This window comes from Esox lucius, chromosome 17 (assembly GCF_011004845.1).
Source record: "Esox lucius isolate fEsoLuc1 chromosome 17, fEsoLuc1.pri, whole genome shotgun sequence".
Taxonomy (NCBI): domain Eukaryota; kingdom Metazoa; phylum Chordata; class Actinopteri; order Esociformes; family Esocidae; genus Esox; species Esox lucius.
The window spans coordinates 22,548,538-22,554,537 of NC_047585.1; the positions used below are offsets into that span (position 1 = coordinate 22,548,538).

The window sequence follows — 6,000 nt, forward strand, 5'->3', positions numbered from 1 at the left end:
CCCCACATAGTGTTCTTCAGAGATACAGCAAGTCTTTGTCAGCAATGATGACCGTGCAAAATGAATGTGTAGTACAGGCCATTGCTTTTCATTTCAATGCATTCTAAACATAATTGCTACAATTACAGGTGTTATTTCTGTGTGTATATACAGTATATACAGCTATGCATTATTTGATAAGTATAAAACAATGAACAATGTTTAGCGAAGTTCTTGCGATCCTGTTCCCCACTGTGTGACACTGGCTACTGTAAGTCCCTGCCCAAGTGCAATAGCAGATCTTCTACAATTCAGCATTTTGTGAAAAAAGGGTCTCGATGCGTTCTGCTGTAGCCAGGCCATGTCTGTATACTGCTACAATACCCTCAGAAGTAATGTGAGTGGATAAAAAGGACAAGGGAATGATTAAGACTATGAGTTCACTGTTGGCCTGACAGCTGAGGGAAACTGGGAATATAAAAGAAGTGCAGATGGAACAGGGACAAGCAACATCTGTTTGGATATGTTCTCTCACTGTTCCATTAGATTAACAGCAAGATTCTTCTTTGTAATGTTGTAAAGCATCCTAAAGTTGTTGTAACTTTCCATGTAGATCAGCTCCAGTATACAACGGTGTAGTATTTTTCACTCTGTAAGCTCGGTGAGATATTCTTCACTCATCTGATAAAAAGTCTTCCATACAAAGTAGACTCCCATTAAGAGTGTACAGTAAATGACTGATGAATAAAAATGCACAGTGGAACAGAATACAAGAAGCAGCCAACTTATCCATGCATGATCCACACGCCTTTATGTGGATGTACACAAAACATCCATAAACAACGGATTCCGGACAAGCCTGTACATCTCTGGCCCATACGGTTTTCCATGGAGGACCGGACGCCAAAGACGGGTGGCTGGCAGGAAAAATGGCGATAAAAGGAGTGACAACGAAGACAGAGCAGCTGCCACCTTCGCTGCTGATGAATCTCTGGGAGCTCAGGGAGAGAAACAGGGAAAACAGGGAAGATGAGGACAGACAATACGTGTCACGCTCCTTCCAACATTCCCCCACGAGCCTCCGGTGACCTGCAGCATCCGTTCCTCATTTAATCCCCATGCAGAGCTCTGCAAATAAAACCCTCTGCACATACAGCTGAGCTTTTCCCCTTGATCCCAGGGGCCCACCTGTCCCCAACTGCATCCCACAGTTAAAACTCTGCACTGCCAGCCTGAATCAACGCCACGGTCCAGGGAATACGAGCATGGAGACGGACTTCGCTACACCAGTCATGTGTCCCCTAAGTGCTGCCAACACTGCCAAGTTCCCTCCTACTAAGGTCCTGTATGTCTCTTGATTGTTAACCTCCCGCTCGTCTGTACGATGGCTCTCATTGATTCTCTCACTGGGACTCATCTGTGTGTGGGTCTCATTTAATGTCTAAAAAGCATGCCCATTTATACTGGCACAATGCTTTCTACATGGAAGTAGTCTGTAAGAGAACATCCAGTGCAACAGCACTGGGACAGCCACATGTACACTGACAATAGCGATGACAATCTGAAGGTGTGCTGCCATATGGAAAGATAAAAATCCCTGCATGTGGTGCACTGCCAAAGGTCCCATCTGGCAGATGAGCTCCCTGTTTCCCTTCACCTGTATCTCTGCTCTGACACTCCACCACTTTAAATACACAAGTAGTATATTTTACCTCCGTGCTGGTTTTCAGACTTCACTAAATAAACAGGTGCTTGAGGGATGTCGGAGGAGAGAAGAGGGAGAGCAACAGCTACAGGCCATGTTTGTTCATTTCTTTTCATGTGTTTCATTCTCTCTCGGTCTGTCTTTGTGACACTCCCTCTTTCACATAGGCACCACGGCTAAGGCATCCGATCAGTCACGCACATGCATACATACATCTATCCACACAAGCCCAGATGAGCATACTCCTCCTCTTCCTCCTCAGGCTGTAGCATCTGAGGAGTCGTGTTTAATCAGTGTCTCGGTGGGCAACCGGGGGAGTCTCCAGCTCTGAGTAGTGAACTGCTGGTGCTCTGCAGTCACAAACCGTGTAATTGTCTTACATACACTCATTTGCCTGACTTGGTACTGCAACTAGAGTGCAAGGTATCGCCACTGACCCACATTGCTGACCCACATTTCCTGATAATGTCTGGATCATACAAAAACCATAAGGTCCACACTTCAGCGGGCCATCGCTCCACACTGAATACAGTATATCATACGGTATGGGAGTGAATCACACAAGCCTCGTTTTATATTTTATGTTTGTATAGGTCAATGAACATTTTTCAAGGGGATCAAGACAGCTCTTTAACGAACACAGTACTTGCTAGTGCTTTAACATCAACACATACACATGAAGTAATCCATCATGTTTCATTATTGATGAGATCCAATGAAAACTGAAGTCCATGACAGATGTTACATATTATCTCATCAGGGTCAGTAGATTAGAGGAAAGTTATCCTGCAGGAAAAGCACTCTGTCTGCCAATGACGCTGTCAAAGAATTATAGAGACACAGTGATGGAAGTAATCCAGACTCAACTATAAATGGTAATACAATGTCATTATATTACAGTGCAGTAATAAAACATTTGCTAAAATGAAGATCCATCTAAAATGTCATTATATTACAATGCTGTAATAAAACATTTACTAAAATGAAGATCCATCTAAATTCTAAAATAGGCAAGTCAAAAAATAGGGACCTGGCATTAGTGAACCAACAGAGATGAGCCAATCTCCCTCTCTATGAGAAGCTTTAATGGTCTGGTGGGACCATCTGAATAAAAGCCTGTCCAACTGGCCAGTGAGATAAGCAGGAGCACAGAGAGCCCTTGGTTCATCTGGTTTGGTGTCTACAAGGCACCAAGTCTAATCTCTTTCCCAAACACAAACAGAACAATCGACATGAGGTTTGTCAACAAAATTGGGAAGTTTTTACTGCGGCTGTGCATTTGCTCTTTAGGCTAGAACTCCTCTAAGCACCCTTTGACCCAATGAATTTTGCTCTCACTGCAGTGCCAAGGCTATGGGTACTGATGCTACAATAAACTATGGACAGCTTCGATAGCCATATGCCTTTTTATGAGGATGCCCATTTTGATGTATGTCCATTAAGGACAATGAAGATGATGATGATTATCATGAGGATGTATGAATGGGTCTTCAGGTTATCTGCTTCTGCTACTGCAGTTGCTTCCTAGACCCAGAATCCCTGACAGTTGTCATTTTGGCAGTTAAGGCGCCTGCCTCAAAAACCTAATTCCCACAGAGGTCTCATCCAGGAAATCTCATGATATACCTGATGATGACTCAATGGAAACGTGTCCATGATTTTGCAGTACCACTAAAGAGCGATTCCATAAGGATGTAATTACAATCCTAGTAGTCAAACAAATCCTATCTCTCAAAGACGTCTGGAAGTACGGTACCAGTCAAAAGTTTGGGTAAGTCTATCCCAAAATGGTTAAGTGTGTCAAAATGTTTTACTGGTAGTGTAAGCGTCCAATTGTCCTATGAGTTATATCCTCACTATCAGTCGGGGAAATAGATGATCACAGTAGCGCAAAATTCAATTAAAAAACCATCCCATTTACAGATCGTAATCATTAGATTAGACTATAAACTGTTATAATAAAACAAGACAATGAGAATAAATGTTATTCATTTTGGTTGTTTTTAATTTTACTACGTTCTGGGCGCGTAAAGTAACCCAACGTTGCCATTTCATCCTCATGCTCTGAGGTGGTCAAATTTAGAAGGCTATGGTACTCACCTGGATATAGTTAACGACTCTGTCTTGATGTATCTGTGAATTTAATGTATCAAGAATCAGCCGAATTCAGTGTCCTTCCTTTGCTGTTAGAAGCGCGCAATGTCCATATGCCGGAAAGAAACGTTGAGGATGCGACAATTTCAATTATTTCATGTATAACGGTGAACCATTTCTCCTTTATGTCGACATTTAGCCTTCCTGTTTTTTAAACTCATATTATTGATACAGAATCAAACATTTTTGTTTATTGACACATATTTCATAAGAGTCGTTCACGTTTCCACTAGTTTTTTGGGTGTCTGTGGTAGAGAATTCATGAGTCCGGAGCGGACTCTCATCAGTTCACTTGCATCTCACGTACAGTGTGCGGTTTTAAACCCACCTCTACCGCGTCATCCATTCGCGAGGCAGAATTTTTTTCCTTGACCGCCAGCATTGGCTGAATCGAAGTTACTCCACGTCCGTGTCATCTGATGCTCCCACTTTTACTTACAGTGCTCTATAGCAGTTTCAGGTTTTCGGTATTCTGTATAGTCCGCGTGTGTAGCCTATTTGTATTTTCACTTCTAAACACTGACATCTATGGGTTCATTGCTGCAACCACACTCATTCAATAAACTACGTATTTCTCTGCTTCTATCTGCCTGGAAATCAGACTGGTAGAGATTCTAATTAAGACTTAAAGTATGAGTATTGTTTAATATTTGATGGGATATGGAATGGAAAACCAATGGTACATTATGACCAACACATAGAGACATGTTGCACAGCCGTGCTAAATGTCTCTATAGATTAAAGGGTAAAGTTGGGATTTGAGAGAGAAGTGAGGGAGCCTGCTTTATACATTACAGTTGTATCTAAAATGTTAAACGGCCAGTTGAAGTATACACATTTGACCATATGTGCAGGACCTCTTCCTGCTGACTAGTCCGATTCAACCCCTAAAATCATTTTAAAATATAGATGTCTCAAATCTCCAATAGCATCCAGCTGCAGATATCTCTTTCAGAGAAGTTCTCTCTCAGACCACTATACTGCCATCTACTGGATACATCTCTCAGGAAGAAGAGATGTATCCACTGCCTTATTAAAGAAGCTGAGGGTAAAGGTGATTGACTGGCATAACATGTCTCCACACCTAAACCCTATTGAGCATTTGTGGGGCATCCTCAAATGGATGGTGGAGGAGCGCAAGGTCTCTAACATCCACCAGCTCTGTGATGTTGTCATGGAGGAGTGGAAGAGGACTCCAGTGGCAACCTGTGAAGCTCTGGTGAACTCCATGACCAACAGGGTTAAGGCAGTGCTGGAAAATAATAGTGGCCACACAAAATATTGACACTGAAATTCAACACTGCTGTTGTTTGCTCCTTGGGGTTTAAGGCCGGGTGTCTCTGTAAAGCACTTTGTGACAACTGCTGTTGTAAAAAGCGCTTTATAAATACATTTTGATTGATTGATTGATTGACTTTGGGCCCAATTTGGACATTTTCACATAGGGGTGTACTCACTTTTGTTGCCAGCGGTTTAGACATTAATGGCTGTGTGTTGTGTTATTTTGAGGGGACAGCAAATGTACACTGTTATACAAGCTGTACACTCACTAAAGTGTCATTTCTTCAGTGTTGTCACATGAAAAGATATAATAAAATATTTTCAAAAATGTGAGGGGTGTACTCACTTTTGTGAGATATTGTATCTCTGGAACTCTCTCAGGAACAGTTCAATGTGGAGGAACCAAACCAGCTTTCACATAATCAGAATACCCTAAATTCAAGTTCTGTAAAATGTTTACCAACTGCAAATCAATTGCATAAATGTACATAAAATAACGTTTAAACCATTCAAGCTAGAGGCACCAAACTAACCTTCATGTGTAAATAAAAATTCCTTTACATTTCTACAACTTTGGTGAAGTTGTGTTTAAGTTGATTCAGTCTGCCAGTCTCGCAACAGTAGCTGTGGAAATTATTTTTTGGACCACGAGAGCGGAGCCGGCCAAGAAGAGCGAATGTCTCTGACTGACTGAGTACCCCTTGTTAAATAGCGTAGTGATTTGAGAGGCGGACTTGTGGACTCTAGGTCTCGAGTTCATATCTGCTCACAGGCGAAGTGAAGAGTACGCATTGTGAATTATTCCATGTTGATGAAAACTTTGCTGGCTAAACCTGAAATTATATACAGTAGACAGATTCTGGTAAAGCCTAATAAGATGT

At 41.9% G+C, this 6,000-nt stretch overlaps 1 protein-coding gene across 3 annotated transcripts in view; it reads right to left on the reverse strand.

Annotated features, from left to right (window-relative positions):
- The window catches only part of LOC105017294 (plexin-A2), a 63,718-nt gene extending 59,608 nt beyond the window's left edge, over window positions 1-4,110 (reverse strand). For all 3 annotated transcript variants that reach the window (XM_020055344.3, XM_020055345.2, XM_020055346.2), the window contains exon 1: window positions 3,785-4,110. The gene's annotated coding sequence lies outside the window, so the exon portion shown is untranslated. The remainder of the gene's footprint in view (window positions 1-3,784) is intronic.
- Between the last annotated feature and the right edge of the window lie 1,890 nt (window positions 4,111-6,000).